The 12137-nt window shown below is 45.7% G+C and overlaps 1 protein-coding gene across 2 annotated transcripts in view; it reads right to left on the bottom strand.

The window, feature by feature from the left end:
* The window catches only part of LOC105558546 (TGF-beta-activated kinase 1 and MAP3K7-binding protein 3), a 22105-nt gene extending 11334 nt beyond the window's left edge, over positions 1 to 10771 (bottom strand). For both annotated transcript variants that reach the window (XM_012006290.1, XM_012006289.1), the window contains exon 1: positions 10694 to 10771. The gene's annotated coding sequence lies outside the window, so the exon portion shown is untranslated. The remainder of the gene's footprint in view (positions 1 to 10693) is intronic.
* Positions 10772 to 12137: the final 1366 nt, after the last annotated feature.

Consider the following 12137-nt stretch of genomic DNA (forward strand, 5'->3'; position numbering starts at 1 on the left):
GCCAACTTCACAGACACGATCAGATTGAAATTTGACCAGTCGGAGTAAAATAGACTTGAGATTGGTGAACTTTACTCCGATTGGTCAAACTTCAATCTAATCTCAATCTCAATCCGTGGTGTGATACAGGCTTAAAGAAGTAGGCGTTAGACATAGGCTGTAGGATTAAGGTCCCTTTACGCCCGAGTGTCTACAATGGCGTAGAGTAAGGATTATAATGAGCCAATCAGTGTTAACCAATGTTATTACACAAATGTTACCGTTGTTGGTGAATATGGATGTGCGAAGAATTGGATTTGTGTTATTTATATTATTATGGAGTCAGCTCTTGACTCTTCAATAGCGTATTATGCAAACGAAGATATCTATCGGTCGGAGGTGGTGGGTTCGGCCTGTGAACAGGCGCAAACGAGATCAGGGTTTCAACTTTAACCTATTTCGTGAACTGATTATCAGTGGCTGAGAGTAAGGGAGTAGGTCGTACGAAATGGAATTGAACCATTTTGCTTACAGCCTTACTCTACGCCTACTACACCGGAAACACGAGCTTACTCCGACGTCTTACAGCCTTAATCCACTACTCCTACTGCCATTGTAGACCACGCTTAAGACTCGCAAGAATAATCTGCAATCGAGGGGAAAACCGCTGACCAAAATGCCAATGCCCACTAATGCCCGGTGGGCATTACTTTATCTTATCTTATTTTATCTTATTCATCTTGTTTTATCTGATTTTATCTTTATAATGCCCCAGCGAGACCCAATGCCCAAAAAATGCCCTAGTAATGTCCAGTAAACGCAAATCTGTACACCACAATGCCCTCAGCGGTTTCTCCCTCGTCTGCAATTCTATGCGTGCCGTATGTCATAGAATTGCATAGAATGGCATAGTATAGCATAGAATTGCAGATTATACTCTGAGAAGTTGTTACGCAAACAAGTTACGAGTCTTACGATTTTGCTTGGTATTGCAGCACAAACGAGTGACAGTGAACCGAACGCGAGATGGACGAAGGGGTTCTTGTCCGCAAATTATTTCAGCAAATCGAGCATACACGGAGAGAAATTTCTCCTGAAAATATTGCAATCGTGGGACAGCGCGGCATTTCACAGAATTTTATGAAGTTTCTTTTGAAATTTTACCATACATTTCACTCGCAATTGTACTTAGTATTTTACTAGTAAAATGTATGACAAATTTTCAAAAAACTCAGAAGGTTCTTCAAAATGCCACGTTGTCCCACGATCGCGTGGCTTTCAGGATAAATTTTAAGAAAAAAAATTCTCCCCGCGTATTTGAGCTCGTAATACAAGTACGCGTGTTCCTTTATTTGCGAAGTAGCTCGACAAGTAATTGAAGACGAGTGTCAAAATCGGGAAGCAAACTTTCACTTTTAGTCAAACATTCGCGGTAGAGAGCCCCACGTCGAGATGGTCAAAGAAGACGCGTTCGCAGCTGGAACACGTTACATTTCAATAAGAGACTAAAGTCACATATTAAATAAGGACAGATGAAGACTCGACCGGAAAGCCGAAAGCTCCGGGACGGCGACGGGGACGTTTCGGGAGGGGAACGAGAGCGCCGTTCGCGTCGGGACAAGCGAAAAAGGAAAAGCGGAATTCCAGGCTGCCGAGAAGATATTTGTGTCATGAAATACCCCGAGAGAGAGAGACACACGCGTACGCATAGGCCGCGGCTGTTTTCGTCTGGACCTCCGTGTAGAAACACGGAGGAAAAGCGGCGAATTCCGCCCGATATTTCCACGCCTCCGCCCCTCGTCTTGTTTTATTTACCGGCGCGAAATTATTCTCAGGCGTCTCGCGCGGAAATCCGCCCGAGTCCCGCGGGTGTCCCGCGAGAGCGACCGACCGCGGCGCGGGGCTTGTCACAGGAAATCGCCTTCCGATTCCGCGACCACGCGCGGCTCTTCGTCGGTCCTTGAGAACCGCGAGAGGAGGGGCGCGAGTTTCCCCGCGGAAACGCAACGTAACAACAGCCGCGTTAATTATCAAGAGGCCGTGAATCGCACGGCGGATCGCACGCCTCCGAAATTACAAGGTGCATGGCTACCCGACACCTGTTGCGCGCCACGGTGCCCGGGAACTAATTGCACGTAATAACGTCTAATTAGCAGCTCGACGTACGAACGCAATGAACCGTGCGCGGCGATAAGAGCGGCGGCGCTTGCGAATTCTCTACCCTAAGGTCAAACGCGGGGAGAGTAAACCGCTGAGGGGCATTTTGGGCATTACTGGGTGTTATTTGGCGCTGGGGTATTAGAAAGAAGCTAAGAAGATAAGATAATAAGATAAGACGCCCACTGGGCATTATTATCCAATTTTAGTGCATTAATAGGTGTTTTATCTATTTAGATTCTTTACAATGCCCCAACAAGGCCACGTAACACCCACTAATGCCCAAAAAATGCCTGGTAATACCCGAAATCTGTACAGCACAATGCCCTCAGCGGTTTACCCCTCGCCCTCGGCCGAACGTGTTCTCTGAATATATTTGCGGACACGTCGACTGTGGCTCTTATCGAGATAAAACTATACATGTCACGTATATTGTTATACGAATACAGTCTCGAAAATGATCAAAGAGACCAGCCAGACGATCGGCGACGTCTCGAGGAAATCCGAACGAGATTCGATCCGCGCCGCCCGCGCCGCGCCGCGCCGGGGAGTTTAACGCGCGTCGGGGGCGTCAAGTCAGTCGGCCACCAGACGAAAATAAGGAACCAAGAATAATAATTGACGGGGGACGCGCTGTTAACGTTAAGCAGAGCCGTACGATAAGTCGCTCTGCCGCCCGCGCCGGCAAAAATAAACGCCAACTACACTGAAAAAATAATATCACACTTTTTCCCTCCCGCGAGAGAATCCGCAAAGCCGTCGCCGTCGCCGTTCGCCGTCGCCGTCGCCGTCGGCTGACAACGTGCCTGCGCGTCGGACCGAACCGGTCCGTTTGATCGGTAGAATTTAAATCGATTGATTAAGATCGTTAAGTTCCGGCGCAATTCACTTAATTGACTTAATTAAATCGAAGAGTCTTTTTACGAGAATGTTGGAAAAATAATTTAACACGTAAGAAAACCACTACTTTTGATCAATCAGTCAAAAAGGTGTTGAATTATCTCGCAAGGCGGGAGAACTCGATCGCTCTCGTATTTCACCCTCGATACCGATCCTCTTTCTCTCCTTCGGAGCGGTTCTCCCTCTCCGTGTAGACATCCGCGGCCTTTAAATCCGAATCCCGCGCAATTACGTCCCGACGGTAACTTTCACCAGACGCGGTGCTTCCGCGCGTCCTAATGAATCATTAAGCGAAATTGCCGGGTAGGCTTGTCGAGCAATTTATCACTGATTGCGAAATTTACCGTCGTCGCGCGTTCCGCGAAGAAAACGATCGACATCTTTCATCTTCGCCACACTGAGAAAAATATCCGATGAAATATGATCGGATAATCCAATTACATAATAGCAAACGGATATATCTAATTAAATTGTATATCCGATGAAAAATATGATCGGTCTCTTAATCACTCCCGTTATCACTCACGTTATCACATTTCGATGTAATCGTGTCGTTATGAGATCCCGTGGCTGTACCTTCATCTGCACAGAGAAATAATTTCATCGGATGTATCCATAATTTAATCGGAAAACGTAATCGGAAAAACTAACCATCGGAAACACTATTTAACAGGTTTATCCGATGAAATTTTTTCTCGGTGCAGATGAAAGTACAGCCACGGGATCTCATAACGACACGATTACATCGAAATGTGATAACGTGAGTGATAACGGGAGTGATTAAATTCCCGAATTGATCGTATCTCCGTCTGAGAAAAGGGGATACTGGAGTGATTCTGCACTTTTGCACCTTTCTAAGTTGGAAACTGTCAGTTCGCGAAAACACTTGTGTAATATATATACAAATTAAATGACTTACGTGTACAGATCGAAAGCAGTTTGCTATTCCGGCTAAATGAAAGAACGATATGGCATCACTAAAACTAAGTTTGTAAGTCTAATAAAAAATATTAGTGAGCAGCACACATACTACATGTACTGTATGGTGTGTTACTCACTAGTACTTCGTATTAGACTTACAAACTTAGTTTCAGTGATGCCATATTGTTTTTCATTTAACCGGAATAGCAAGCCGCTTTCGATCTGTACACGTAAGCCATTTAACTTGTATATTACACAAATGTTTCCACGAAACAGACAGTTTTAAGTACAAAATGTGCAAAAGTGCAGAATCACTCCAGCATCCCCTTAATTTACCATTACTTAGTATACATTTTAGTAGTAAAATGTATACGAAGTATAATTCCTAGTAAAATGTATAGTAAAATTACAAAAAAAACTCTCCTAACATTCTTCGATGTGCCAAGTTGTCCCACGATTACATGATTTTCAGGATAAATGTTAAGAGAAAATGCTCTCCGCGTGTAACAAAGAATATTCAAGTGTCATCGAAGTGACAGAAACACATTGACGAGATTAAGGTAGTTGTTTCGCGACAGTAATGCTCAAAAGTTTATTCCAGACAGGAACCAGCACTCAATTATTACAATGATATATCTTGGTGCAATATTGTTCTAAAGAATGCACTTACGATTAATACATAATATAAAATAGATTCGAAAGATTGTAGTTTGAGGTGCTGTTGCCACATCTCATACGCTACACTCATGTCTACTACATAATTCTTCCCATTTTTCAGTTTTAACTGTTTATATTGTTGAAACGAAACGGTCAATAATTTTGATTTTTTTCCAGTTATTCGTTCTATTTTACTTTATAACATATTTGTTTCTCATACGAATCTCACTCATCGTTAAGCTTTAAAAAAATAAAATGTGCCACCATTTGCGTTTGCAAACGCAAATATTATATTAATATTCTAAAACATAATAATATGTGTAAATAATATTTGACATGTAATAATATTTTTAACTTAAAAATATTAATGTTTTAGACGTAATATTTCGTGTAACATAGTAAACTTTAACAATTTTTTTTAGAACTTTGAGACGGTCAATTTTAATTTAATTAGTCTTATTTTGCACGTATTTATGTAAAGAATAAACTGAAAAATTTGAAACAATTCTCACATAACTGATTTTACGAAAGAACTACCTTAATATCGAATTCGGTTGCTCGCACTAGCGCTCGCTGAGTGCACACTAAAGCTTGTTTACAGTCAATTCTTATATTTAAGGATCGCCTTAAATGTCTCTTGAAATATTTCTTAGCCAGTAAAATAACCTGTGGAGCATCCATACGGATCATCTTTTGGCTAGATATTCTTTGAACGTGTATTTAAGACAAAGTTGAATATAAAAATTGGTTATAAATAGGTGCACTCGGTGTGCGCTAGCAATCGAATTCGCTATAAGACAGCGGTGTCGAATGCAGAAGCTCGAAGTCTACCAGCAGGTAGCCTGGCGAAATTTCCACCCGCGGTCGCGACGTCCCTACGATATGAATCTAAATGAATTTCACGTACGACCGATATAATATTCAATCTCGCGGCCCCGCGTGCGCTCCGGGTTCGACGGCGGCGCGTCGATCGGCGCCCCAGGACGTCTCAATCGCAGGAAACGAGCACCTGGCCCGATAGTTGTTGGCCGATCGTCGCTAGTATGTACTCCGACTTTAAATAAACCGGCGCAGCGAGAGCCGTAACGCTCCACCGCGAGCTTGTTATGACGGGCACGCGATACATTTGTTTTATGGCGGGGCGTTAAAATTGATCATCGCAGTTGCAGAGACCGACTGTTGTACAACTGATACACGCCCTCCTCCCTGCCTGTCAAACGGAACGGGCCCCCTTTGGAAGGTTCACGTTACTGGCGGCTCCCAAACGAAACGCGCCCATCGGTACACTGAAAAAAAATCTGATAGATTCAACCAGTCGTCTGTTAAAAGATGGACGAATCAGAATTCCTTTAGGATTAACCCAGATTTGTAGTGAAGTCCAGTAAACTTCTGGTTATGAAATATCTTTCGTGGTAAATCCTAAAGGAATTCTGGTAAGTCCTAAAGGAATTCTGGTAAATCTTAGAGGGATTCTGATTCGTCCATTTTCTAACAGACGACTGGTTGAATCTATCAGTTTTTTCTCAGTGCAGAAAAAATTGAAATTTAAGTATATTGTAGTTGCAAATTTTATCTATCAGTACGCGAAATTTCAGACCCGGTCGCCGATGAAATAAAATAAAGAAAGAATGTTAAAGTTGTGTTTTTTAACAAAAATATCTTAACAAAAAAACGAGATAAATATAATAAATGTCACAAGGATGCAAATGCGCTATTAAGTATACGAGGTCACCGACCTCTGCAAGCAAATACTTATTAGTAAAGTCAAAAGATACAATGTTTTGAGGAAATTTGACTGCTCTTTGAGACTTGACTTTTTTTTTCATAAGGAAGAAGCCACCTTAAACGCGACAAAAGGCAACGTATCTTTTGTATCTGTCCGAGAGATTATGTAATCGAGTTGATAATTCGGTAACTCGCAATCGACGGCGGAAATATGAGGAGGGGGCGTGCGATAAGGAACCGGAGTTATCAATCGATGGCGTTAACGTCACTTGCGCTTCTCCAATGCGGACTTGATCTCGGCTCGACTTACTTTTTACCTTCGTCTGGTCTCGGAAATTGGAAAAAGATAAGAGTAAGTTAAACCGGGATTGAAGATAATCCACATTGAAATGGGCATAAGAGAGGCTGGCTTGTTTACGCCTCGCCTCGTAACAGGTTTAAGGCCGTGACGTCGCGCCTTTTTACGCGCATAATTCTTGCCCACGCGCGCGGAAACTCGCTGCGCGAACAGCCGCCTCGCTCGACAGATTATCTTCGTGCAACATTATCATAAATCTTGCGCAACGATCGAGACCGGCGCGACGCGGGCGAACATTGTTTTTTTTCCTCTCTTACGATCCGTCGCCGAGCGGTTAAAGATAATCCGGTCGTTCCATGTCGCGGCAAGCACGCAAAACAGGATAAGCGTACAATTGTAGGACGAATATAGCGTGTACGAAAGTACGTCAATGCGAATCAAAGCGAGGGAAGTCAACCCTCGACCGTGAAAACGTGGAGTCTCTGGGATTCTGATTTTGTGATTTTGACTTACGTTGATTCCGCAGATAATCGATGCCGAGGAACATGAGAAAGTGTAGCGACGCACATGTGCAAAGATTAAAGGACAATTATCTCTGCCTCTCCCCTTTCCTTCATATCCAAAAGTCCCTACTTCACAATCACCCAACTTCACAGTTAAGGGGTTAGGCCACCTTGGACGGGTCAAAATTAGTGTCATTTTCGGTCATTTTCTTGAAAATATAACAAAGTATATACAAAATTGAAAAGTAGGTATGTACCATATCTTTAAGGAACAAAAAATATTTATTTGTTTACTTTTAATGTAAAATAGCGGCGGTAAAGCCGAGACACCGAAACTCCTCTTTCATTGACGCGCTCAGCGGTGGACAACTTCACGGCTACACCATAGACTTACAATTAGTCTAACTTGTTCGTTTTCCCCCAATCTTAACGCTGAGCGAGAGAGAGAGAGATCATGACACTTTTGATATGTCTGCACTCTAATGTTTAGGACAGCGCGTCCATAGGGATGGCGCAGTCTATAAGTAATGTAAGTATATGGGCTACACCTTCGAACCTAAGACAAAAGGCTAAAAACTTTTATGATCTAGATACTAGAAACTAGAGAAGTACGTACGGATATTTCAAAATACTGATTTTTATAGAATTGTTACAAGTACGAAAACAAAGTTCATTTTTATGAATGCCACGGTGATCATAACCGGTAGCCGACTTTTCGCGGGCCATCGAGATCTTTTAATTCTCTCGCGACCACAGACACGTACAGTGATAAATCCAGTGGGCATTACTTTATCTTATTAGCTTATTGTATCTTTATGATGCCCCAGCAAGGCCTAATGCCCGGTAACGCCGCAAATCTGCGCACCTAATGCCCTCAACGGTTTACCCGAGGGGAAAACCGCTGACCAAAATCTTGTACACCAATGCCCACTAATGCCCAGTGGGCATTACTTTATCTTATCTAATTTTATCTTATTTATTTTGTCTTACCATATTTTATCTTATCTCTTATTTTATCTTTACAATTCCCCAGCAAAGCCTAATGCCCAAACTAATGCCCAAAAATGCCCAGTAATGCCGCAAATCTGCACACCACATTGCCCTCAGCGGTTTCCCTCTCGGGTTTACCCCTCGGTTGCGACACTTTTTTTTTCTTTAATGAGTCTAGAAGCATGCATTTAGATAGAGGGTTGAGCCAACGGCACACGATACTATTTTTCCTACTGGATTGCTTACGAGAGCCAATCAAGATGCAGAGTTTTCGATCAGGTGACTCAAAGCTGAATCCTAATTGGCTCTCGTAAGGAATCCAGTAGGAAAAATAGTATCGTGTGCCGTTGGCTTTACTTTTCAAAATCCTCTTCCTCAAGGAATATTTTACTCGACGGCCATTCCGAAACCATCTTGAGCGTTTCCGATCTGTTCCTCGAGTTCCTCAACTCATTAAAAAAAAAATATTGCAACCCTTCTGTCCATCTTCTGAAGATACACCCCTAATGATTACTCCTCCGGAGGCTGTATTTCGTGTTGCTCTTCCATCGAGGGTGCCACATAACTCACGGAGGCTGCGCTTATTTGTACTCGCCCACTCCGGGGACGACTCGACCGTTAGACGGGGTGATGATGGGGAACGTTTGTATCTTTCGAGGGAGTTTTTTTGGGGGTGTGGCTATCTATCTCCATACGAAAGTTTATCAAACCGTCGAGTGAGATACCAAACGTCGCTCTGGCACATTATTTCCTGCTTTCCTCGGCGAAATAGAGTAACTGAGCGCGAGAGATGTCGAGTGTCGATAGCTTCTGGACGGCTCAAATAGAGTCTGCCCGACGAGCGAAAGGTCTCAAATTCGAAGATATATTAAATAAAAGGTCCGTTGAGAGAAAGATCATTAATTACGATAAGGGCAAAAGGTACGAACAGTACGATATTTGACTATGTGTTTGTAATAAGATGTAAGGAACCAGAACACAATAGTTAGTTTGTTGAAAATATAAGTATCGACCTGCTCAATTTGAGGTCGGACGTTTCGGCTACTAAAGGTAACCCTTTTCAATGACAAAACAAGATTAATACGCTACAATTTTAACTTAGGTCCTTAAGATATAAAATCAATTAGAAAATGAAGAGGCCGTTTAGGACCGGGCATAGGTGCAAGTAGCCAATTAAATTAATAAGTGAATCCATATACCGTATTCTTTCCAACTTATCCTGCGCGCCAGTTACATACCAGTCTTATAGGATTATAAATACGCTAAATATCGCAAAATTCCAGTTCTGATTCTCGATCCTTCGCCCGGTATTTTTCTCGTCCAAAAGTCATCGCACGCGTCTCGGTGCCTACCTCAAGATGCACCGCTAACTCTTGCTCCAACTTACGTTTCTTGCCCCCGCTCGATTCCTCGGGACGCCAGCGTCCCGTTTAAAAGCAAGTAACAACGAAAAATAATCCGGCCGCAAAAGGATTAAGACGCTCGCGAAAGCTAAATGCCGTCTTATTAAACGGGAAGATGCGAGGCGAAAGATACGGCCCGTTCAACGCGCCGCTCGTCAAGATACAGTCCTGTTTAATCGTGTAACACGCAACGGTCCCATCGCTGTTCGTCTCTGCGCGAGAAGGAGCGGCGCAAGTCGAAAAATAGCACTTTTACGGGAGAACGACGTTAAACCTTCAACCTGCTTGCAGATCATACGCAACTACAATCGCGCGGTCCGCTAAATTGCTCTCTCTTATTCCTTTCTTTTCCTCGCTTCGATCGATCCCCCTCCCCCTCCCCCCCCCCGTCCGCACTGTGAGAATCGTATTTTCCTTTTAAACGTTCCTTCCCTTTACCATTACTATTTTTAAACGAAACACGATCTTCGCGTCGGTGCTTTCTTTGGGCGAAATTTTCGTTAACCACACACACACACACACACACTTACGGCGCTCTCCTGAACGAGGGTGCATACATTTTCGAGTCGATAAATTCAGTCCAAAAAAAAAATCAAGAAACGCAGAGACTCGTATTTTCGACTCGCGTCGCTCTTCTCGCGCAGAGGCGAGGTGTAACGCTTGTGACAATGAAGATATTCTACTGAGGCGTATGCGGCGCACGAGGCATGCAGAAACGCTCGCTGCGGTCGTGTTCGGGCAAACAAGCCACGGGGGCGGCGGCGGGGGAGGGAGGGGGGGAGGGGGAGGGAGAAGCGGCGGCCGAAGGGAACGGGCCCGGACGCGCGACTAAAACGAAACCCCCCGACGGCGATCCCCAGGAGGCCCCTCCGGGTCCAACCGCGCGGAAGAAGCATTGTTGCCGGCGGCCGCGCGTATTCTATCCGGTGCATTCCGCCGCAGGTGTATTTTCGTGCCGCGTGGAGCCCGCCGCGAGTAATAGAGCGCGCGCTCCGTTCCCCTCCCCCGTCGCTCCTGCGCGACGCGGAGGAGGCGGACGACGACGAGACGCCACCGTCGCCGTCGCCGTCGTCGCCGACGACAATGACGACGGCGGTGGCGGTCGCCCCGGGGCGCCGCTTTTAGATCCGAACCTTGGTGAAACGAACAGGCGGACTCACCGGACGGCAACCATCGGGGACGTCCGACGTGCGGGCCGCAACGTTGTTGTGCACTTCCTCCTCCACCTCCTCCTACACCGCACGAACACCTACACCTCGTCCGCGCCGGCGGCAGGAAGGGACCAGCGCTGCGACCGCTTCCCGGAGCGGATTCCGTACCCTCGAGCTCTCTTCTAGTCCCTCGCCGAGCTCTCACCTGTCACCGATCGCGGTACGCGCACGCGGCCGATCCGCACCCGGCGGTCCCTCGCGTCCCCGCCTCTCACTCGCGTTCTTTTATCCGTCTCCCTTTCTCGTCTCGTATCTCTCTTTCTCTCTCTCTCTCGATGCGCTTTTCGCCGCACTCTCCCTCGAGGGACGACGAGCCGAGCAGCTACCGTCCGTCGGGGCCACCGATCAGCTGTGCACTGCGTACCGACCACTGCGCTGCTCGGCCGCGCCGCTTCCGTCCCGGCGCGTCGCGTCGCGGACGGCGGCGGATGCGACGTGCCGCCGCGCGCGCGCGATTTGATGCCCCGTCGATTTCTTCGCGGGCGATCGCGATCGCGAGCGCCGACGGGAGCTCGCGTGATCGCGTAGTCAAGATGGCTGTCGGCGTCCGATAAAGTGGCCGTTCCTATTTATGAATGGGAGACGCGTCACGGTTAGCTCGCCACGGTTACGAGAGGACAGACGGCGACCAGAGGGGGGAGGGGGAGAGAGGAGGGCATCGCGACGTCCGTCCGCGCGCTATTTTCGTTCGCGTACGAGATACTGGACACCGACGCGCGGCGTCGCGACGGATACGGTCCTCCTTTTCTCACTGTGTATCTGGACGGTTCTTCCTGCCGCGGGAAATCGCTCGCTGATAATCGGCAGACTGAACTGGCGAGACCAGATCGCCCCGAAAATAGACCTGGAGAAATGCGACGGAGATACACTCCGTGTTTGCCTCTCGTCCCAGATACCGTAAAAAGGTCGAAAGAGGACTTTTGAATCCCCGAATTGCGAATCACCTTTCCATCCCCCATTTCTGTTCTGAAAATATTCCTGGGCTGGTATTTATACACCGGCGAATGCTTTTTCGCAAAAACTCGCGCTGGAAAGGAACTCCTTTGGAGTCGGGTGACTTTCAACAGATTGCGCGAAGTTTAGAAAGAATTTAAGTGACTTTTTGAATTCAAAACTATAGTCTGAGCCAATTGAGATAATCTGTCGCTTCGCGAGAAGTAAAACATTGGCGGAAAATGCAGAACATGTTCCATATTGAAAATTGATGCTTGACACTTTACGAGAAACGAAGTTTCTATATTGAAAAGACGGTTTGTCTCACGTGATAAGTGAAAAAAATGTTCCATGCTAAAAACATTTTTAAAGCCATTCGAACACATTGTCGCTTCGCGAGAAGTAAAACATTGGTGGAAAATGCAGAACATGTTCCATGAAAATTGATGCTTGTCACTTT

Source organism: Vollenhovia emeryi, unplaced genomic scaffold (assembly GCF_000949405.1).
Source record: "Vollenhovia emeryi isolate VEMERY1.0 unplaced genomic scaffold, V.emery_V1.0 DF939334.1, whole genome shotgun sequence".
Taxonomy (NCBI): domain Eukaryota; kingdom Metazoa; phylum Arthropoda; class Insecta; order Hymenoptera; family Formicidae; genus Vollenhovia; species Vollenhovia emeryi.